The sequence below is a fragment of the Durio zibethinus genome, chromosome 18, assembly GCF_047325235.1.
Source record: "Durio zibethinus cultivar Kanyao isolate XHJ-2024 chromosome 18, ASM4732523v1, whole genome shotgun sequence".
NCBI classification, from domain to species: domain Eukaryota; kingdom Viridiplantae; phylum Streptophyta; class Magnoliopsida; order Malvales; family Malvaceae; genus Durio; species Durio zibethinus.
In genome coordinates, this window is record NC_143179.1 from 7,166,570 (window position 1) to 7,190,724 (window position 24,155).

General features: G+C 33.8%; 2 pseudogenes across 2 annotated transcripts; both read left to right on the forward strand.

Moving 5' to 3' along the window:
- Positions 1-6,273: 6,273 nt before the first annotated feature.
- LOC111300349 (protein DETOXIFICATION 51 pseudogene) lies at positions 6,274-9,366 on the forward strand (annotated as a pseudogene). Its single transcript, XR_016329697.1, has one exon. The product of XR_016329697.1 is annotated as a protein DETOXIFICATION 51 pseudogene (transcript).
- Positions 9,367-18,027: 8,661 nt separating this feature from the next.
- LOC111300350 (protein IQ-domain 26-like) lies at positions 18,028-19,897 on the forward strand (annotated as a pseudogene). Its single transcript, XR_016329501.1, has 3 exons — positions 18,028-18,545; positions 18,678-18,881; positions 18,971-19,897. The product of XR_016329501.1 is annotated as a protein IQ-domain 26-like (transcript).
- The last annotated feature ends 4,258 nt before the right edge of the window (positions 19,898-24,155 follow it).

A 24,155-nucleotide genomic window follows, 5' to 3' on the forward strand; every position in this document is an offset into this window, starting at 1 on the left:
TTAGCTGGTTGTAACTTTTAATTGCCTATCACATTTGCGACACCATCTAACTATATCCTTGGGGAGATATTCCTCAATCCGTCTCTTCTTTTTTTTTTTTGGTACAAAAAAAAAAAAGTACGTCCCCTTCCTTTGTCCATATTGTATCTTTCCTTTAGGGGGGAGGTCGCGGGCTCCCCAGCTAGGGTTGGTTTCTCGAAAGCATGTCCCTTTGACTTAGAGAGGGGAATAATTATGTTTCTCAACGCTAAGTATCATTAGATTCCTCATTAATTAACCTTTAAATCTCTCATTCCCAACCCTACCTTGGATTTTGTTCGTACTATTATCTTTAAGGTTACATTGGCATTCAAAATTTTCAGCATTTTGAATATTTTCTCTTATTCTTAAATTACTACTTTTTTTTTTTATAAAAAATTCTAAACAAATATCATTACTTAATTTTTAGGATATATATCTATATATATATGTTTATATATGTTTGCTATTATGATTCCCCTCCATTCAATTAAATTTTAATTTTGAGTTTTTTTCTTATTGTATTATGTATTAATCCACAAGAAAATCAAGGCATGTATGCTTCGTTTAACTAAGATCCAAATGCATGCATGGATCAATTCGCACATTTTCATTTCATGAACTTTTGTGTATATATAGTAAAACTTATTTCCTGAAGTAAAAATCGATTTGTTTTTTATCTCCTTTTTCTAATTATTAAGAATAGTTCATTTTGATCAAATGATGAGACAATATTACGACAATAAGGATAAAATTTTCATATATGATTAATTTCAAATGCATTTTATCTATATCATGTAAACATTGATGTTGTTTCTTTGAATGAATTGTCATGATCTATCTCCAAATTGTCCAAAACAACTTTTACCAGAGAATAAAAGGAATCAAATCACAAAGTGATCGAAGGTAGCATGCCTTAATTTGACTTGACATATATATACATGTTCTTGATTGTCCTTCGATATTGGTGGGGGAAGGTGGTGACCTAATTGGTGGGATCTAAAGATTTAACGAAAAAAAAAAATGATGACTGTGAGGGACTCTTTAGATTTCTGTATCCAAAAAACTCTTCATTCTACCAAGCAAAAAGACCTTTCCAACATCGTTGGTGAAGTGAGTTGACCCCCCAAATCCTATCATATCTATTTCTCATCATTCCTTGAGCTTTGTATATTAATCGCAAACCGTTTTCACTTGATTCCTTTTATCATTTTTGTCAAATGGGATCGGATAATCTCTCTTTTGTTTCATCCAATTATGGTGGTAAGTAATTGATGTTGCTGACTAGTACTTTTTTATGTTTGGCATGAATATGAAGAACATTTTACAATGAAGATTAGTTTATATGAGACTGCAATATGCTTTAAAGGAGAAAAAAAAAGTTATATTCTATCCTTAATGGAAGATTTCAGGATAGTTAGGGCCACCAATGACTGATGAGTGGGATAATTGCAATCCTCTAGAATCAGAATCACTCTCCGATCACTTCTGCATCAATTAAGGAATCCAAACCTTAAAAAATGTGTTCACTTTGTGGAACACGACCAATCTGACTATAATTCCTCTTCAAAGGTCTAAATCTAATCAAAGCAAATCCATTTGCCAATTTGTCTGTTTTCTTTTTACCTTGAGTCTTGAAGAACAATGTGGCTGAACTGAAGGTCCTAGTCCAAGGTGTTAACTACTAACAATTAAAATAACTTACGAAAAATCAAATCAAAGCTGTATCTGTTTTCTCTTGCTCTTTTACATGGAAAACTGAAAAAGGGTTTTGGAGCCTAGTCGTTGAAAATGGCTAGGGTGGAAATAATACATACATGGTTGAATAATTAGTAAAGAAAAGGTCATGAACACTGTGGATTTCGACAAGAATGTCTCACAAACCATGTGCAGAAATGCGCCCCACGTGGGATGTGGCATGCGTGTGGGTCTCTTACAACTTGGTCCTATTTTTGTTCTTTTTAATGACCCGTTTTTTACAAGGTACCACCTGATCAATCATAAAACCCATCCCCCAAGCCTTGCAAGCAAAGGGAATATAGGAGGAAAAAGAAAGAGAAAAGGAACAAGAATAGGATTTCAAGTCCCATACACATAGGACATTCAAATAATGGGAAATTGAACATATATGCCTTATAAAGCAAAGCAACCATACCCCTCCTACGGTTAGGGGACTTTCTTTTCCATGTTGCGTTTGAGATCACTGTCTGCATGCAAATCATAAATCCATGATATGACAAATACAGGTTCTTTACATTGGAACCTTTGATTGGAATTTGGAATTTGGAATTTGGAGGTGGAGATGAGCTGTGCGTGTGAGCCAAGTAGCTGGCCTTGTAAAAGATCCCCCTTCATCAGCACTTTCTCTGCTAAAACCTTTCATAAATCATGTGCATATATATATAAGAAGGAAATTGTAATTTAAAGCATCATTTGAGTCCAGCTGTGTTGAGTCGTCCTGACAAGTTTTGCCTGAGCCTGGAAACAATTATAATTGGCGGAGTCAACATCCAATATTGACTGCACTTGTACTAATGCAATTGCCTTGTTAAAGCATGTAATGTGTTTTCCTTTTCGAGTGTTTTGATTAAATTCCTTCAAGCATTCAGTCTGCAGCCGCAACTGCATATATGGGACCTACCGTCGACCCTGGAAAATTTAGCTTCGTCAATTACGATGGTGAAATCTGAATCACATACTTCTTTGTAGCTTAAAGCTAACCATTTGTTTCTTGCACATATATACATTGACTAACCTATAAAAAATAGGTCGAATTAACTAAGAATTCATTCTTCCAATCATAAAACGCCATAATAGAGTTTCTTCCCAACGTTGCCAATTGAAGCTTAGAAACATTGTTATTCGAAAATATCAAGGTATCAACTAATTAACAAATAAGCCTACACCATTGATTTTAGTGAGCTAGTGCAGAAGATTAATGAAAGGATACCTGCACTGTGCTGATCAGTGATCGTGTTGTGAGTTGTGATAATTACATAAGAAAAGCAAAAGAAAAAGAAACAAAATAAGATCAGGCTGAGGTTTGTGTAAGTGATGTGCTGCCTGCAGTTAGCTTTATGCTCATACCTTTTAAGCTTGTGCTGGAGCAAAGCTTTTTGCCAAAAGGGAATTTTAGAAGGCTTAAAGCAAATTCCAAATGTAACAGGGAAAAAGGAGACTAGAGAATTGATTTGTTGTAAAAAGTTTGGCTTTTACACATCTAGGGTGCTGCCACGCGTCCAATTCTCATAATTTTTTTCTCATTTTTGTAACAATGAAACATAAATAAATAAACAAATTGTCACTAGAATTTTATTCCCATGCATTCTGATGGTTGTATGGGGGATATTTGATAAGAATTTTTAAAGTGAAGTTTATTAACGCCAACATGTCAAGTGATTATTGCCATCTCATAGCCATCCTAAAGAAAGTCAATTTAAAATATTTCCAAGATATTTTTTTTTATGTTATCTGCGAAATTATGATGCAAATAATGCATAATGGACCCCATGCAGACAACGTAGTGGGGAGGGAGAAGGAAAGAATTTAGTGGACTTGAATTATTAGTATTATGTTTTTGTAAATAGGTTATTGTAATTTGAAAATAAAAGAATTATAAATATTGAATTTAAATTCTAAATCTATTAAATGTCATCTAACAAAAGTGATTATTTGAAATAACTAAGTTAAATTTTGGATTTAAATTATTAATATTATTATATTCTTTTATTTGATGTTTTCAATTATATCATTAAAGGGGTTAAATGCTTGATCTTTGATATGGAAACAAACCAAACTATAAAACTGGAGCATTAGGAAATGTTTTTCAAGCACAAGCTTTAGAAAAATGTTGCATTTTTGGTAACTTAGATGCCTTTGTTCGTAGAATCTGTTAGAGAACCATTGACATCAATTGCAGCAGCCCCACTTTTCACTGTTTAAGCATAATCGTCCACAAATAATTGACTCGTAACGATATGCATTAAATTGAGAAGCAATTTAGTACAGTATTTTACTGTTGGAAAACTCACGATTTTCTCTGGTTTGGCAATGAGAGAAACTTTTGTAACCACACCCTCAAAGACGACCCAAGGTTTTGGACCAAAGAGAACCATATATAGTGGGACATACCACTACAACAAGAATTCATTCTTGATCTTTGGGATAAATTAAAATCTGTAAAGAAATAAGAGATCTGAAATTAAGACGTGTAGCATTTAACTTCTTTAAAGATATGAACTAAACCATTTGACCAAAAGGTCCAAAATACATATTCACGATTTTTCTTTTTTTTTGAGATACATATTTACAAATTTTGTAAACCATTTATTTTTAGTAATTAAAAGAATTACAATATGTTAGAGATTAAATTTACTGTTAATTTTGCATAGAAAATTGACAGGAAACCATGATCACTTACATCGGAGTAACACATATATCAGCTGGACATCACCCCAAAAGGATACTCACTGTCAATCTCAAACTTTGAAGCTGTTTAACACCACGGGGCTCTTGCCTGCCCTGTCCCTCTCGAAGCCTTTTACACTCCACCTTCCAAGTTTATCATTAGCCTGGTCTTAATTTGACCATCAATGATTTGTTGGAGATAGTTCCTATTATTGGTAGTATAATATATGCAACTATAGCTAGCCAGCTGATGATTTAACAAGACTTAATTCCTTAATTCTGAATTGTAAGACTAGAAATCATGTCAACTTGATTGAATCTTTGATATTTATGGAGGCATAGAGTTGAAGAAGAGTCTTCCCCTCATAGAGTGTAATTGGCAGAAAAGATATATATCAACGAAGGGATGAGAAGAGATAGTCTTTGGTGCATTTATATGTTACCCAAGTTGGGAATAAAATGGTCCAAAATCAACCGTCAAGATTTTGGAGAACAACTTGATTTTGGAGAACAAGACCAAAAATGCTTTTTAGGGGAAGGGAGCCCACAAAAACGGCACAGCTGACAGCACAGGGAAAACAGGAAGGCGCTCCCGTTAAAGAAACACAAGAAGTGGTGCACGAAGGCGAGGGACACCTAGTGTCAGATGGGGGAATGGGAGTTGGGGCTACAGCCAAATATGTGGGTCATATTCACTATACAAGGTTGGCTCTCTTCCTGTTTTTCTAAGACAAAACGACAACAACAGTCAATTACAGCCAACTCAACATACACAGGGAAACAAAGAAAGAAAGAGAGCGAAACAAAATTAAGGAAGAGATGCGCAGATTTAGGGGGGGGGGGGGGGGTAAAATTTTGTTAAACAAAAAAAGGTTTATGTCTCCATTCTTCCATCTGTTTGGGAAATCCCAGCTATCTTGAATGTTGCCTGGCTGTTTGTCCTCCGTTGATCGCGTACTTTACTTATCCAGCTGTTGTTTTGATTGACCCTCCCCTACCCTTGCATGCAAAAATCTTGTTATTAATTACCATCATTATTATTCCAAATCCCTTGCTTTAATTATAAACGTGACCCCAAAAAAAGGGTTAATTCCCCGCATGATAATTACTTTCATTTCTACCAGAAGAAGGTAGATAATTTATAGGTAATCTTTTTTCATTGTGAGGGGTTGACTTTAAAGATTGAATTAAAAGTGGCAGGCTGACGAGAAATGACGTGGTGGGGGGAGACTAGCAACAGCAGTTTTGGCAGTAAAATCCCAGTTTAGTTTAGGGGTGTTTTAGCTGAAGCGAAAGGGTCCTTGACCGGCTTGATGCGGGGTCCAAAATTTTGGCACAGAAATCTCAGTCGTCCAATCAGACAAATGAATCTGCCAACTCTAATACAGTCTTCTCAGTCTCAGCCGCCCCCCTCCCCCTTTGTTTCACTTTCACTTTCACCAGTTCTTCGTCTTCGACCCCTGCCCACTCTGTCTGTTCTCCATAGCACTTTAAGGCATGCCAGAAGAAAAAAAGGTATCAAAAGGCAAAAGCAAGTTCCTAACTGCACGTGTGACCCGTCTCGTCTCGTTACCATCTCTGTAGTTTTGTACTTTATTTTCTGCCACTAATAAATTCTTTTACAACATGTTCCTCGCCTTTTATTTCTTTCGTTTTCTTCTAATTTCCTTGTTGAAACGAAAATGCTTATAAAAAATTGTGTACATATGAAAATATGTACCATTTTATAATTAATCAATATATTAAAGTGATCAAGATCTCATAAATGTATTTAAATTTATCAAAAATTAAATTAAATTCAAGTTGTAAAGCAATTAAGCACACCCCATATACTGAAAAAAAAAATATAGAATATAAATATTAAACAGAAGAACTTGATAATCAAAGTTGTATGTACCAAAAAAAAAAATAGAAGTTGTCATAACTTAGTGACAAATACACTAAACAAAAACGCCAAGAATATTTTATACACTTAATTTTTTTTCAAAAAAAAATTGAAAGAATAAGAAGAAAATCCTATTAAGAAAAGGGTGTAATTAAATTAAGGCACTAATACAAGGCATAGGTCCTAAAAAGATGTCACTAACTAGGGCAAGGGCAACCCACTTGCAGTCCACATGCATTTCAAGGAGCACTTGAATTTGTTTTTCAGATTCAAATCCCTCAATCAAAGCTAGTAATAATAAATTTTCAAAAATAACTGGAAGATAAAGTGAAAATAAGAATAAACAAATAAATAAAAGTATAGATAAAACGTCCCCAACCTCTTTCCAGGAGAGCCAAAACAATTCGTAGAAGACCGACACAGTATTTTCGCCGCGGCGGAGGGTGCAGTTACTGAATCAGAATTAACACGTAAGGGTAAACAAGAGGAGTAAAAAGCTAGCTGTAGTAATAATTTTACGTATAAAATCTTACTATGAAAGAGCAGAGAAGGGGACGAGGAGAGCAGTGGTGAGGCTGCCGGAGGAAGAAGATACGAATACTCAAAATCACCAAGAACAGAACAATCTCTCTCGTAAAAACACCATTTCACTGATCGGAAGTTGAACCATCTGACAAAACCCCTGACGTCTCTTTCTTCAAAACCACATAAAGTAACAAAATTATTATACCCTTAAAAAAAAGAACAAATCACAGTATATATCTACATCACCAGTCACCACCCCCGTTCATATATATATACTGCTCACTTCATACATAATATATATTGTAAAAAGAAACAGAAAGAAAATAAAAAAAAAATAAAAAAAAAAACCCCATCTCTACTCCTCTATTAATATGCCTAGCTATCTCAGCTGAAAATCAAAACCATTCTATCTATCCCTGAAGGGAAACTTACCATCCATACAAAGTCAGAGAGAGCAAAAGGAAAGAAAAGGAGTACTCTTTATGAGAGTTGAAACGAAAAAATAACAAACAGGATTTGCTTTGATCATTGATTCTTCTTCCTTCTCATCATCATCATGTGTAACCAAGCCACCAACGCTACCCTCCCAACAGTTTCTACTTCAACTGAGAAATCATCTCAAACCCATCTCTATTACCATCTTATACCACTACTCAACTCCATTAAAAACCCGGAAAAGCGGCATCAAGTATACCCTTCGATATCAGAGATCATAACAGAAGCTAAATCACTCTTCAATCTAGCCTTCCCCATAGCCCTAACTGGTCTCATTCTCTATTCTCGTTCCATCTTTTCCATGCTCTTTCTTGGCCATCTCGGCGATATCCAACTTGCCGCGGGTTCATTGGCTATAGCCTTTGCTAATATCACAGGCTACTCAGTTCTCTCTGGTCTTGCCTTAGGTATGGAACCACTCTGTTCCCAAGCCTTTGGTGCTCAAAGACCTAAGCTTTTGTCTTTAACCCTTCACCGCTACGTTATTTTCCTCTTATTCACTTCCGTATTAATTTCTTTTCTTTGGATAAACATGTTCAACATTTTGATTTATCTTCATCAAGATCCTAATATCACCCGCATCGGCCACACGTACTTACTCTTTTCCCTCCCTGACCTCTTCACCAACTCTTTCATTCACCCAATCCGCATTTACCTTCGAGCTCAAGGCATTATCCACCCGCTCACTTTGGCAACCCTCATCGCCACCGTTCTCCATTTACCCATCAACTTCTTACTTGTCTCCCATTTCAACTTCGGCGTTGCTGGCGTAGCCGTCTCCGCTGCCATCTCCAACTTCGTCGTTCTCGTCTCCTTGGTTGCTTATATTTGGGCCTCCGGCCTACACGAGCCTACGTGGGAAAAGCCCAGTTTGGAATGTTTAACCGGCTGGAAACCGCTGCTCAAGCTAGCCGCGCCGAGCTGCGTTTCGGTTTGTTTGGAGTGGTGGTGGTACGAGATCATGATCGTTTTGTGCGGGCTTTTGGGGAACCCAAGGGCAACGGTCGCTTCCATGGGGATATTAATCCAAACGACGTCGTTGATATACGTGTTCCCTTCTTCACTGGGTTTTGCAGTTTCAACTCGCGTTGGTAACGAACTAGGTGCAAACCGTCCTTATAAAGCGAGATTATCCGCTGTGGTGGCGATGTTCGTATCAGCCATAATGGGCCTATCAGCTTCAACGTTTGCGTCAGGGATGAGGAATAAGTGGGCCCCAATGTTCACTTCTGACTCCGAGATCTTGCGGCTGACATCCAATGCTCTTCCCATCCTAGGGCTATGCGAGCTTGGGAACTGCCCGCAAACGGTGGGATGTGGGGTCCTCAGAGGGAGTGCACGTCCTACCACCGCAGCTAATGTGAACCTCGGTGCATTCTACCTGGTGGGCATGCCCGTGGCGATTGGTCTCGGGTTCTACCTTAGATTCGGGTTTCCTGGACTTTGGTTGGGCCTACTTTCGGCCCAGGTATGCTGCGCTGGGCTTATGCTGTATGTGGTGGGGTCCACTGACTGGGACCTACAAGCTAAGAGGGCCCAGATGCTGACATGTGTTGATACATTGCTACCCGATGATTGTGATAATAATAAGGGTGAGGAAGAACAGCCGTTGACTCGTATTATGGTGACGTCGGCTGCTTGATCAACCCAAGTTAGAAGTAAAATTAGAAGCTGATATTGTAACTCCCTTTTTTTTTTTTTTTTTTTTCACTTTCTCATTTTTTGAGTTTGTGAATTATTTATTTATTTTTAGTGAGAGGTGGGTTACTTTAATTGTGTAAAAAGATTTAAAAAAAAAAAAAGAAAAGTTTTGTTGTCTACTTTATTCTTTGTGTTAATTACATTTCTTAACAATTTTCTTTTCTAATTTCCTTCCCCTTTGTTGTTATGACCAAATCTTCTGCTGTACTAAGTTTGCATTTTTAACAAAGGTTTTAGTGCTTGTTTTGATTCTTTTAATTTTTTTTTTTTGTACAATGTGTTGAGCTTGAGCATAAACAGAAAGTATTATAAATGAGATCGATATTATGTAATTAAAAGTAATATAATCAAGAAAAAAAAAAGAAATAATTTGGAAGTTATTTTTTGCCCGTTTTGAAAATTTTTATTTCAAAATACAAACGCTTGAGAGATCATAAAATGATTTAATTGGCATATCTCTAATCTTTAATTAGGCTCATTATATTACACAAAGGATATAGAATTTATTGGGGTTTGTCCTTTGTTATTTAAAAACAAAAAATCACTAATTAAGTCTTCCAACATTTGTGAAAGTGACGAGGGGTGAAAAAATAAAAAGAGCTCATAAGTAATAGAGGTAGATGCCGCAAATATTGAGACAAGATGAGTTTTTGACCCTTATGAGTTTTTTGTTGAGCAGACGACCGACAAGGCAATTCAGACTCATCAAGCAGGCGACAAATGATGGGTTCAGCCAAGTTATTATGTTCAGCAGGATGAGCTGATTAATTACCCCAAAAAGGCATTCAAAAGGCTAAAGTTTGGTTTGAATTTTGATTTTAAAACGGTACATGCTAACATCATTTTTTTTTACTCTTAGCAGCAAATAGTATTAGTTTCATGTGACATTTAATATTATTAGTTTCATGTTACATCATTTATTTGGCAAAGAAAAGGCTGACGACCCTTGTTTTATACGACTTTGTTTGAGGAATTGAGTCATTTTTAGTTTCGTAGGGTACTGTTTTCTGGTAGGGTACTGTTTTCTGGATTTGCCATTGTCAATTCCTTTCTTTCCTTTCCTTTTGTTGGGGAGTTGGGAGGGAGGGCGGTGCGGTGGGGAAAGGCAATAGCAATTGGTTTACCACATAATGAGTCGTTAAGTCAATCTGTTTGTCATTGAAAGATACAATCTTGACATTTTTTGATATTTCAACTACCTAAAGATATTTGGGTCATTCACCGACATAATAAGTTAATTATTACGCTTAACTATAAAAAATTATATTTCAATTCTGACTGGTAAATTCATATACTAGAACCATGGCTATATTTACAGCCAGTTTGAATTTGATTATATTCTAAACATGTTCAAAGTGATTAGACGAATTTGGTGTATGAAACAAAATTCTATTGATGTGTGCGTAGACATGTTCATGAGTTGAGAGTAGTGGATTTAGAATTTTGTTCAGATGTGTTCATGAATTTTTTTCAGATATATATATGTATATATAAATAAATAAATTACCGACAGATTTATAAATTTTATCAACATAAATGATATTTAAGAAAAGTTTAGAGGTGTTTAAGAAAAATTTTTCTTCAAATTTTATTATTTTTCAATCTTCGGGATGTTTATAGACACCTTATTGGATCTGTCTCTGTGAATCGGCTCAGATTGGTTATGATTGGCTGAGCTACTATTAAATCATTACCTTATTGATTAAGAGCTAAGAAACTCTTTTACTGTTGAGATCTGGAAATTAACTTCCAAAAACTATGGGCTGTGAAGCAATATTATTATTCATCTGTTATTTTTAATGTCAGAAAAATGCTATGCATATAAGCATGCTTATGATTATAGTCTTAAAAAAAATTATGCATTTTACATCACCTTAAAATATAAATATTTGCATCACCTTCAATTTATTAATTTTTTTTAGATAAAATCATAAGATTCAACGGATTCAAAACGGATAATACTTCGATTTAAACCGTGACATTTATTTATATTTCATATGTATCACATGGGATATATCACGTGATTATATACAGCAAATTATGTTCATGTATTGATAAGTAAATGTCATAAATAGCTTGCAAGGGCCGACTTGCAAAATCCAGTACTTCAACTGATTTTTCCTTTGGAAAAGGGAAAAGCATAAAGTATTTGATTAATTCAGGTAGTTCAATTGATTTTCCCTATATATGAAATGGATAAAAGAAGGCCAGCAAACAAACAATATGACTATAATGATTTTGGGAAAAAAAAGGGGCGGTGTGTCGCTGATCAGTCCGCCAGAAAAGAACAGCATTGGCCATGGCGGCTCTGGAAAGGAAAAACCAAAAGTGAGTGTTGTCGGGTTGTTAAAAGTGGGCAGCAGAATTAAGCTCTGCTGTTTTAATTTCTTGATGCAGAGATTGCAAGGGGGAGGTATCACCATTTCACATCAGTCACTTCATGTTTGTTCTGATTTCACCTTTGTTTGCATGCCCACAAACAAAGGGCAGGACTCAGGGCTCAGAAGGCACGACATTGCTGCTGCTTTCTGGGGATCCAACCCTTCTAATCCATCAACTCAAATTCTTAATTGCAACATGCAAGTTTTATAGGACAATGCTTTCCAGTACGTAGTCTGGTATTTGTGGTAGAGAAGAAAGGAGCCAGGGTATCACCAAACCTTAACTGTTCAATCTTCTAATATTCACCTCTCGTCTGCTAGCCTAGGTTACTTATTTTATTTGGTCTAATACAATATTAATCACTTTGTTATTCACTTATAATTCAGTGGAACGAGAAATCATCCAATAATTCAAAAAAAAAAAAAAGTAAATGTGGTAAGAACATTAAAAAATATTTTAGTTAGGGATGGGGAAAGCTCAAAGTGGATCAATTATTCTAGGTTTTCACTAAAAAAATACCACTTTATAATCTTTTAAAACTATTAGTTCTTTCACCATTTTTGAACGCTACATTCAAAATTGAATCCTGCCATTGGAGTGCTGGATATGCCATTTTTATCTTGGTTCTGTTCTGTATCTATTTTCCATTTGGGTAGAAATGCATAGCGCCTAGTACTGTTGCTTCTAAATATATGTAGTAAGCTGAAACATAGTGCAGGCTTAATCAACTGGCCCAACCAAATATCTTCAATTGCCATCTTGTAGAAAAAGTTAGAATGAAGATCCTCAAGATAAACCACAATCTTCCTGCAGTCCAAATCAACAAGCTGCAGTAGATAAATGCAAACTGCATTTGAACTTTTGATTCAATAAATGTACTAACATGGATAGGCCTCCAGCTGGTTTTTCAGGAAGCTTATTTCCGTTCTCTGAATTTCAGTCTTCTACTTTAATGTGTAATCCATCCTTGACGTGCTACTAAAAATTTAGTTCATTGGATTATCATTCAATCTCATTAATCTCATTGGATTAATTGCTGTTCGATCGAAGCAGCCTCTGTATATAACCATATGCTCCAAACTTAATCAAAGTAAATCAGCTTTAAGAAATCTGTAACAAACAGATATCAGATTCATCCCAACTTCCAAGCAACAGGTTGGACTTGCAGTTGATTTTCAATGCTTAACAGCTAAGAAATTGACATCCTGGTGGAAAGTGAAAACTTATCTTTTTTTTTTTTTTTTTTAACAGAGACCGGAGGCAAAGTTAAAAAAAGGGGCCACCAGCCGCGACCATTTGAATAATCAGGGACTGGAATCTTGATAGGTGCAAAAGCTTTTTAAAAGATCATGACATTGCCTGCAGGGAGCGTTCAACATGCCAAAATGAAAGGGATGTATCGTCTCTATAAAGTAAAGGTAATTCTCAATTTCAGTGCCCTTTCTCAATGTCACCCACTAGCTGGCTGCCTATCTCCCTTATTTTAGCAAATGTTAAGAATTATCTTCTGTCAGTTCACCTTTTGCCTGTGCACGTACATGCCTCATTTAAGCACGTTCAGTAGACTACAGGACACATGTTTTTTAAACTCTTATAGCTTCGTCTTTTTAATCATCTGATAAGAGCATCAATTGTAAACTATAAATTGTCGGTTTCATATTTCAATTTTCAGCCACATGCTGAGGAAAGTTTCCCTCCTGCTAATTTATCATCTTTTATCCAAGTTGAACGAACCTAGCTAGATAGGTAGCTCCTCTTTGAATGATTATCAAAGTTTTATTTTATTTTTAGATCAGCAACCAACGATTGGCGTAGCTAGGTAGATATTTACAGAGCATGTTGGGAGTAGAATAAGCAACTCTTTCTAGAGAGAGGGAGAGGGATCATAGTTACCATTCCTTTTCTACTAAAATAGAAGAATAAGTATTAGAAAGAGAGACAGCATCATTCTAGAGCATCATGCTTCTCACATGGCTACTCTTTTTGGCAACCACTCCTTTTCCGTTCCTTCAATTCATTTCTCTTTCTCTTTCTTTGTCCCCTTATCTAAATCATTCTCTCTCTCTCTCTTGCCAAATTATTTGAAGGGCTCCAAACGCCCCCCCTATCACCCCCAAACCACCCCCATTATGCCTGTCTCCATGTAATGAAAGAATTGAACCTCTTATTTTGTACCTGCTATGAAACAAGCATTGTAGGCTAAGGCTACATTTAGGGCATAAGGGAGGGGGTGACCTTTTGTTCTCCTTGTAAGCAACAACTGGCACCACAACATCACAAAAACACTTTTGAATATTCTTCCTCATCAGCAACAGCATTTGCATAGTAGGGTTAGTTTCCATGATTTGTTCAACTATCCCTATTTCTCTTTTATTTCTCAACTTGCGCCGTGAGATGTCCCCTTCAGGATGAGCTGAATCTCCGTCTCACATGATATAATCCTCTTTTCTGGTCTGATCACTACTACTTCTACTCTTCTGGTCTTCGAACCATAGTAGGAGTTCGGTATGTTTAGGCTTTTGTTTTGCTCACCCATTATTCTCCACCCCCTAAGAGGTTGACAAGTTGGGTCCACTCCAAAATTCGATGACTATATTTAGCTGTGATTGTATATTAAAAAATAAAAAAAACAAAGCATATAGCAAACATGTCCTAAATGTTTTGTGTTTATCAAGGTATTAAATTTGGACCCAACTTGATTTCGAAAGATACTAATCAAACATTATACAGCTAAGGATGTGTAGAGCATGATATATGCTATAGGTTTGGTATTGGAGAGGTGTGTTGATCCTGTTGGAGATACGTGGGCGACAATCAATTGAGGGATAACTAGGGACCAATTTAGGGTAGGCTATTTAGTTGTCAAAAGCATCAGTTCTTAAATGAAGATTAACTCAATAATTCAAATAATTATCATTAAAAATTTACATTTAATCGAATTTAAAATTTAACTCTTAACATTTATAAATATATTTTTTATTTTTAAACTATAATTTCTTTAGTAAAAAAAAAAAATTCCCCAAAAACAATGCAATGCGAAGCTAGCAAAAGATACACCGGTGATATCCCTCACCTCACAAACAAAATCACGAGTTGAACTTAACAAAACCATTAAGCTTTCAGTCCCAAGAAAAAGCTTTTTTTTTTTTTTAATTATATCAAGCTTATCTCAAAATAATATCAGTCATTCATGTGTAGATAAGAAAATGTCCCACAATCATTGTATGAAAATATAAAACCAAATTCGATGATACTGACATTGCTAGAGTATTCAAGAGGTTTTATTTTTATTTGGCCAGAAAAGTATCCAAGAGGCTAGTGCCATAAATTGTCCTACCAGATATTTTCATGTTTGTAATACTTGGGATTTTGAGATTCGCATACTTTTATGTTTGTAATACTTGGGCTTTTGCGATTCGCATCAGTTATATTATCCATTTATAGTCTACAATATTAGTCAGATAAAGACTTGGGTCACTTTGGGCTGCAATCATTGTAGCTTTAGTTTTCTGGAAATGCTGGGTATTGTTTCCATGTCTCCCTGCCTCCATGTCAAAGAGGGCTAATCCTCATCTTACACTATTTTAACCTGAATCCATTCAGATGCAATTTTCTAAGCTTGGATTCTGGGCTAAACCCATTTTCCAGTTTACATTTCTCAAAATGATGGTGTCTGGCCTGGTCGGTTTAGAGAGTGAGATGGATATCTCAGAAACTTTGGACAACAACAAAATAGCTGAATATGACTATCATCATTCAAGCAATTATGCATTGTTATTTGAAGTTCTGAGAACTTTCGGATTCTTTCTTGTCTTACCAAAGACTAAACAAAAAATAGAAATGTCCTAAAGATAATGGTTTTTTTTTTTTTAATGTAGTGCCGTGGAGGGTCAAAGACCCAGACAGATAATGGTGTTCGCTATTCTAATTGCTTATAAGACAATGGTTTCTCTGCAGCACAGATTGCCAGATGAAGGAAGGAACAAATTTTGCAAAGTTCAAGTATTGCCATCTAGGAAACTGCCATAATTTCTAGGTTCCTTAGCTGCCATAATTTCTAGGTTCCTTAGCACCCCGTATAAATGCAGCCAGCTTTAAAGCCCCGTTGGGCTATTATTTCCTCAATAATTCTTGGAGTAGCTTTTGCCCAGTTTCAGTTTGACTTGTTATCAATCAAAATTTTGTTTGCCAGATTAGGAAAAGGACAGTTTTCCAGGCAAAGTGAAGCAAGAATATACATTAAATAAGATAGAAATAATTGAAACCAGACAATCAGTAATGGCCTGCAATTATTTGATGAAGTAGCTGGATAGGTTCTGCTTTAAAACTACTTTGAGCAGTTCCATTTGACAGGCCATCTAATCCACTCTACTTTCGTATACAAAGCTATCAAGTTTGAAACACTTTATGTTGTTATTAAGTGTGCCATTTACAACAATTATGTACTGCCTTCAGTAAGGGGATATTTTGATCATCACTACACTTTTTATATCATTTTGGGTATTTTTTCTAAGCAGACAAATTATTGGATGATGATACAAACAAATTGCTGGTACTGGAGATCAAATCCTAGTAAAGGATGCCTTTTTTTTTTTTTTTCAATAATCCTATTTATTTGGTGCAAATAGAGATTTATTGGGGTTTAAATAAATAATGGAATAGAACTTTTTCTTGTAAGCATTTGTAATCTATGTTTTGACAGGTAACAGAGAGTTATTTTTAGAATGCTAAGGGCTATGATGTTTGCATCAAATCCTCCATCAAAACCCATTTCTCCGCCGCGATCCTAGACAGCCAAAGATAAAGTTTTCCGTAAAATCCGTTCAAAAAAATGATGCAATTTTGTCAAACCTCTTTCGAGTATTTCCGAAAATACAACAAATTTCCATTACCTCATTTTGGACTTTGTATTTGAATGGTCTGAGATCATCGGTACCATTTTCGTACATTTTGTTTTCATTTGTCTGGATATAGTCAGCAAAGTACTGGTATAGAAGGAAAGGAACACCACAAAGTTTTAGCATTCACTGATGAATGAACCCTATAATTTTTTCGAACTTTTTTTCAATTTTTTATTTGGATTTTTCATTATTGATTATTTCTTGCTACTGGTAGAAGGAGCTTTACTATATCACCTTTAAGCTGGGGTCACAGTTTGGTGCAGAACAGAGTGAAATGAAAAAAAAGTAAAACCACACTGACAAAAAAGTTGAATTAGAGCACAAATAATTGAAGGACAATGAAATAAAACAGTGAAAAAGAATTCAGAGCAAATTCACAGTTTTATATGCTGGCAGTGGCAGAAAGCAATTGAAAGATCTTTTCGAAACCCAAAACAGAAGGGCTGAACTTTGCAGCCTGGGCCACAGCTGTGTTATAGTAACAGAGGGAATTAAGAAGAACAAAATATTCACATAAAGCAACTCTCATTGGCTCTGTGCTTTTCACTATTTTGATCCTGGGAAGTTTTTACTTGTTACGAACTAATTGATTGAACCTACTCTGCTTGATGGCAACAACTTTTTTTTTTTTTTTAATTTTACTTGCATAATCGTGGTATCAATGACTTGTCATATTTTGTTGATAAAATATTAAATATTAATTTATTTTTTCACCTTACTCTATTAATTTTTACTCTGAAAGGTATTATACACAAATTTTTTCTAACCATAAAATATTAAATTTTTTATTTTAATGATTAAAGTTCATTTAATATAATTTTTACGAGATAGTCAGAAGTTGATGAGATATCTTTCTCCTGAGGTATCTTTCTTTTTTAAGATCAATTGCTCCAAAAAGTAATGAGTGAGAGTATTAATGTAATGTTCAGTAATAATATTACGTAATTATGTAGTCAAAAGAAATGAGTGAAAGTGTTAATGTAATATACTGTAATACTATGTAATTACGAAATCAAACATAATATGAAAGATTATAATTAAATTACGATATGATATAAGATTTTTTTTTTAATTAGTGATAGGTTTTTGTAAGCATTTAATTTAAAATTAATTAACAATATAGGAGAGATTTAATTTTAATATAAAATCATAGATAATTTAAACTTAATAGATATAAAATAATATCATTTAATGTACGAAAAATAGTATATATGAGATAATATCAGTTAACATAGAGAAAATATTGGGAGAGTTTTTTTTTTTTTTTTGTATTTGTTTTTAGGAATTGTGTGTTCTTTTTTACGCTGTTAAAGTGTTTCTTTTTCTTTTTCTTGTCAAACCAAAACCAGGTTCTAATAAGCTGGGTGATTATTTTATTTTCATTACATCCTCTTTGTTTAAAGCTTCTGTTTTACCACACTGTAATTGTAACTCCCCGTTAAACCTTGCGATTAATAATAATATTTTCTCTTTGAAGACCCTCTGAATCTTTCAGCGGCATGTTTTTTGTCATGTAATGCAATTTCTCACCAGGCTATGAAAGTCTTTTTGAATTTCAAATGTTACTACTATGAAACGCATCCTCATCAAGATAAAAAAAATGTCCCATCTCTCTTTTCATTTAACTACTACAGTTATTTCTTTGAAAATCATACTATAACTTAGTATATTATTCTTCAGTAACTTTTGATCACCACTTTTTTCAACATGGAAAGCACCTAAGATTGTGAGCTCTATCACCCTTTCTGTGTCTCTCGGTTTCTGTTTTCATTTCCTGAGCTCCCTCTTACTCTTCAAGTTTTCCCACTCAGTGCACTGAGATAAAAATGGGAAGAGTTACAAGGTGGCTAAGGAGCTTATTTGGGATAAAGAACAGCAAAGACTACTCAAATTCTAGTGACAGGAAAGACAAGAAAATGTGTAGCATTGGCCATTCAAGAAGGGATTCTAGCGGTGGGTTTTGTCACAACCCTACAACAATACCACCGAACATATCACCAGCAGAGGCTATGTGGATAAGATCATACTATAATGTAACTGAGAATGAGCAGGAAAAGCACGCAATTGCTGTGGCAGCCGCCACAGCAGCGGCAGCAGATGCAGCTGTAGCCGCCGCGCAGGCAGCCGTGGCAGTGGTGAGGCTGACAAGTCATGGCAGAGGGACCGTGTTTGGCGGTGGACATGAGAGGTGGGCTGCTGTTAAGATTCAAACTGTTTTTAGAGGTTATCTGGTAAGTAAAGTCTTTCTTGGTCAATTTAATTAAACAATTAAATCTTCATTTCTTTTTTAAACCTGGCTGTTTGAACTTGAGTAAAACTTAAGGCTTCATTTTCTTCGATCTTTGATTTTGGATTCATAACAGGCTAGAAAAGCACTTCGAGCTTTGAAAGGATTAGTGAAGATACAGGCGCTGGTTAGAGGATATTTAGTGCGGAAACAAGCTGCCGCTACTCTCCATAGAATGCAGGCCCTGATAAGAGCACAAGCTACCATTAGGTCCCTGAAAGCTCGCGGACTCATTAACCATGACGATAACAGATTTGACATCCGAGCACGAAAATCTATGGTAAAAAATCCTTTTTAATTAAATAATTCTACTCTATTTTGACTTCCATTCAGGCTAATTTCTGAATTCGTTTAAAATCCATCATGTAGGAGAGATTTGATGATACAAGGTATGAACATACTGCTTCTATCCATAGCAGAAGATTGTCAGCTTCTATTGACTCTGCCATTAACATTGATGAAAGTCCCAAAATTGTGGAGATTGATACAGGCAGGCCTAAATCAAGATCTCACAGAACTAACACTTCTGTAACAGATTTCATTGATGACCCGCCTTATCAAACGCTGTCGTCTCCACTTCCATCTCGAGTTCCAGCCCGTTTATCCATGCCAGACAGCCGCCATTTTCAAGACGCTGATTGGGGATTAACTGGAGATGAATGTAGGTTCCCTACAGCAGGAAGTACACCTCGGTTCATCAATTCTTGTGTGTCTAATACCCCGGTTAAACCGGCCAAGAGTTTATGCGCTGATAACTTTTTTAGACACCTCGGGAATTTTCCCAATTATATGGCTAATACACAATCTTTCAAGCCTAAATCGAGGTCGCATAGTGCTCCAAAGCAAAGGCCAGAGCCAGGGCCGAAAACACGCCTTTCCCTCAATGAAATGATGGAATCTAGAAGTATTTTAAGTGGGGTTAGGATGCAGAGATCATGCTCACAAGTTCAGGAAGCTGAATTTCAAGAATGCAGTGATGGTGAAGCTTGATAGATCCTCGGAATTTGGTAGAGATTCTGAGAGAAACTATTTGCAGAGAAGGTGGTGACTATGAGAGCAAAAAAATATTAAACAGATGAGCTCTGCCTCTATGTCCCCACCCCTTGTATGCTAGTGAACAAAGAAAGGTGATAAAATAAAATAGAATGTGAGTAGAATTTACATGATCTGATCGAAATTCTTGTGAATCTAATTCAAATGTCAGATTTATGAGATGGAATTTGCCTTCTTGTCAATCAAATGAAATTCCAATTGTAGAATTAGGATAGTGAGAAAAACTTATATGAAATTTAATAGATGGAGTTTGTAAAGTTTTTTATTAGAAATGAATAAATAAAAATTAAAGTAAAAAATCAAAATCGATAAATTAAAAGATCTCATTAAATAAATCAAACGTACAAATTTTGAAAAAATTTTAATCTCATTAAATAAATCAAACGTACAAATTTTGAAAAAATTTTAATAAAATTTGATATATTTATTAAATAGATATTTTTAGTGAAAATATTGACAAAAATTTTTATCGTTAAATAAGTATTGATTAAATTTAAATTATAAATAATATTTTTAATTTTTTTTATATATTATTGATTTTTAAATTGAATTTTATCAATTTATTGATATATATTTTTTATTTACTTATTTAAAAAAAACTTTTCAAAAATTGAGTTCTCCGTATCATCTTTCTATTCCCCCGCCATCACAGGTTGAATGATTTGATGCAAGTGTATTTATTTTCTTGACTATAGGAACCAAAGATAAATATGAATGTGGAAAAACAATTCCATGGGTGGTGGTTGATTTTCAATTTGAAAATATTGGAAACAAAGCTGTAATATTCTACATGACTGCATATGATGTGTGATAGCTTGGATTTTTTTCTCATTGCAGTTTTTATGGCAATTGCCCCTTGAGTTTCGTTCATGTGTGTCCCACCTTCTGAGTTTTGTTTCATGGATTTTTTTACTTTGCCACTTACTGCTTGTTATGCCACCCAATGCCAACTATCTAAAAATGCAAGTGTATTTATTTTCTTGACTATAGGAACCAAAGATAAATATGAATGTGGAAAAACAATACCATGGGTGGTGGTTGATTTTCAATTTGAAAATATTGGAAACAAAGCTGTAATATTCTACATGACTGCATATGATGTGTGATAGCTTGGATTTTTTCTCATTGCAGTTTTTATGGCAATTGCCCCTTGAGTTTCGTTCATGTGTGTCCCACCTTCTGAGTTTTGTTTCATGGATTTTTTTGCTTTGCCACTTACTGCTTGTTATGCCACCCAATGCCAACTATCTAAAAATGTAAGTGTTCATTTGAATTCTCCTGCAATTTCAAAGTGATACATTGGATTCATCGTATTATTAATTGAATTTAAATATTAATTTTAATAAAATTTATTTAATATAAATTTTTTATTAAATTTTAATTAATAATTTTTTTAATCGTAATTATAATAATTTTATTATTGCTTTTAATCTCATCCCAATTAATCTTATTGTTCACTTAAATAGAGTCTAAGATTTTCAGATTTGACTGTAAACAACCAGAACAAACCTGAAAATGGAAATAACATGCAACAGTGTCTTTTTATTAAAATGTTCATTATTAGAATCATGGTTGAAACTTGCACTATCCTTAGCAAAATGAATTTGCTTTATACTCTCTCTCTCTCTCAAGTTCATAATCACACTGTTACTATAGTACTAATTTTATGAAATGAGTAAGTAATTCAATCAATATCTTGAAAAGATTTGTATATTGAAGATTAGTAGTAATAAGTGTACTGACTGAGTCAATCAAGTGAAAAAATTAAGAAATTTTCAGACATAGCTTTACGATCACCTCTAGTAACCACAAGTCAAGCAAAGATGTTTGAATTGAAACTAATTAAAATAGATGTTTAAGTAATATATTAATATTTATAAATTTTTTAAATTTAATTAGAATAAAATTTAAATTTAATTCAATTATTATTATGTCAAACTTAAAATAATTTGATTTATTGAACAAATCGAATTTAAACATTTTAATCTTCAATTTAAATAACTCACAAGTTTAATTGAATTTTTAAATTTTAATATATTTTATTATTTTAATTAAAAAATATTATCTTATCATTTTATATATAAATTTGAGTATAAACTTTAATTTATACGTATAATCAAACTTAAAATTAAATATGACATTAAATTTATTTTTTATTAAACGAATATAATTAAATGCATTTGAATATTTTAATTTTTATTTTAAAATAAATTTAAATCAAATTTTAAATCAAACTGATTTCAAATATTTTACTATGTTAATTCCATTAAATTTAATTATACACTTAAAAAAAAGAAACCAAACTTTTTCTTCATTTTCAATAAAATCAAGTAGCTGTACTTTTTGGTTGGTCATTATCATGCATAATTCAATAAAGGATTTTTTTATATATTCTTAAATAGTGTGGCATTTATCATTAATCTTCACATTCCCCGGATTAATAATGATTAGTTTTTGATTTGACGCATGTAAAATGTTTTCATGAATTTAGGAGACAGACACCAGCTTTATTTGCATCTGCATCAATCTGCCACCCATCAATCGATTAGATCCTAGTAAAATTTAAAAAACACGGGCAGTTTAGGTTGCTGTGCACTGTTTTTTGGCTGAATATTTCGTGAAGCTCGTCGATAACAGGGCTTTCTCTACATGGGAGAGGCGTCTAAGTAATTAGGCACCTTCTCTATAAGATAATATTAAGTCAATTTGAAACTAAAATTTTGTTCTTTAAATCCAAATTTATTTTGGAGATGGTCTCTCGTTTAAGCTACCATTTGTTAGACATGGTAAGTTACGAGTCATGCGCATTATAATTGAATCAAATTAAATTTGAATTAAAATTTAAAATTTAATTTAAATTTAATTAAATTAATTTTTTTATATTTAAATTTGATTTATAATTTAATTAATTCACTCAAATTTTATTCGATAAATTTAATTAAAATTAATAAATATAAATATAAATATTTTATTTTTTATTTAAATATATTAAAAAATAAAATTTTAATTAAATAATTAAAATCACTTATCTCTCAATTAAATGTTTAACTATTTAAATTTAATTAAACTCATTATTTTAATAACTCAATTCGATAACAATAAAATCTTACTTAATTTTTTTCTACTTAAACTCAAATAATAACTTTCTGGTGACACCACTTTACATGGCATGTTCACTGCCCAAAATTTGATAGGCTTCCAAAAGTGTGCCAAAAGCTAAGACCTCTACTGAGCTGGGCCTAAGTTTGGTAGCCGGCCTAATGACTCAGCCTTTTTTCATCCATGATCTTTCAAAGGAACAGACACCTAAGACCACTACCTAGGCTCTCAGCTTACAGGAAGGAACATTAGCTGCTTGCCTGCATCTAATGCAGGCCACGGCTCCCAGTCCCAGCTAGCGTTTCGGCAAAGTTCGGGGATTAGGTTGCTCTGATCGCATTTCAGGCTACAAGTAAACTAGCAGCTACCAACCACATTGTGGCTACAGGCTCATTTATCGAAGTTCACCCAAACAACGCCTTCGACCCAAATCATTGTAATGTAATGTACGACTATCTTCTAAAAGACCTTAACGTAGAAAGAGCAGGGCCTGGCCTTTTCTTATATTCATCCTTTCTCCCATCAGGCCATCGTGCAAATGGGCCGTGGCTTGACAAATTACAGTAATTTTTAATAACAACAACTTTCTTATCATGCATGCCTTCTTTTTGAAGAATCAAAGACCAGTAGATGTAACCAAAGAAGCAAAGGTTGCAGAAAAATGATCGTTATCGGCACATTATCTATTGCTGCAAGTTATTGATGCATAAAGATGGATATTGATCTAAATTTTCGCTCAATTGATTCATGTAATTATTTTTAAATAGTGACATTTAATAAGTTTAAAATTTAAAATTTAATATTTTTAATCCCTTTCTTTATTCTCATACAGTAACTTTTTAAGTATTTAAAAGAAAAAAAAGATAGACATGTAGTCTACCACAAACCTTTTGTGCGAATTTACTCGCTTCAATCACAAACCAATTCTTTTGATTTATCTTGAATCTTTCATTTGAATGATTCACTTGATGCAATAGTTAATAGGATTGAAACTAATGAATTTTAGTTTTCTTTAGGTAAATTTAGTAATTTTAAATATAATATAGTTATACAAGATGAATAAATATATAAGTGACATAATTTAATAAGTTTTTAATAAAAATTATATGTAAATTTAATAAAAATTAAAAAATAATTTTTGAATTTAATGTACCAACATAAATTATGATATAATAATTTTCATATTTTACACGTACATAAAATAAACAAACATAAATATATAAATTACAAAATTTACTTCTATGTGAAAAAATTTTCAAGTAAATGAAGATTTTAGCTATTTTAATTCTCAATTATCAAGATTGTCATCATACAATTAACAGATCAAAACAATATGTCATCATAACGCCTTTTACAAAGAAATATTATTATTAAAATATAAAATAAATAAATTTGATGATTA